The 339-nt window shown below is 37.5% G+C and overlaps 1 protein-coding gene across 1 annotated transcript in view; it reads left to right on the forward strand.

Moving 5' to 3' along the window:
• The window catches only part of LOC119585970 (flocculation protein FLO11-like), an 18,578-nt gene that overhangs the window by 15,073 nt on the left and 3,166 nt on the right, over nucleotides 1-339 (forward strand). The gene's annotated exons all lie outside the window — the stretch shown is intronic.

Here is a 339-nt window from a genome sequence, read left to right on the forward strand (position 1 = left end):
GGAGTTCCGAGAGGGAGGGCGGCGGGGCAGGATTCAAGCTTTTCTGAGTGAAGAAATTTCTGCAAGAAGTGTTGCTGTGGGAGGAGGGGTTTGTTAGGCTTTGGAGATAGGAAGTTTTTTCTTTTTCTCTCTTTAATTTTCGGTTTTAGACACGACAAAATGTTTTGTATTTACTGGATATCGAAGAATTCGATTTGTTTGTTACCAGTATATTAGGAAATGAAATTTTGGTCATATGAATTAATGTGCTAAAAACATGTCTGAAGGAATTAAACTGACGAACGCAGTTAACCTGTTTAAAAGGAATGGAGTCTGTGGTTGAAAAAAATGTATCGAAAA

This window comes from Penaeus monodon, chromosome 20, assembly GCF_015228065.2.
Source record: "Penaeus monodon isolate SGIC_2016 chromosome 20, NSTDA_Pmon_1, whole genome shotgun sequence".
Lineage (NCBI taxonomy): Eukaryota > Metazoa > Arthropoda > Malacostraca > Decapoda > Penaeidae > Penaeus > Penaeus monodon.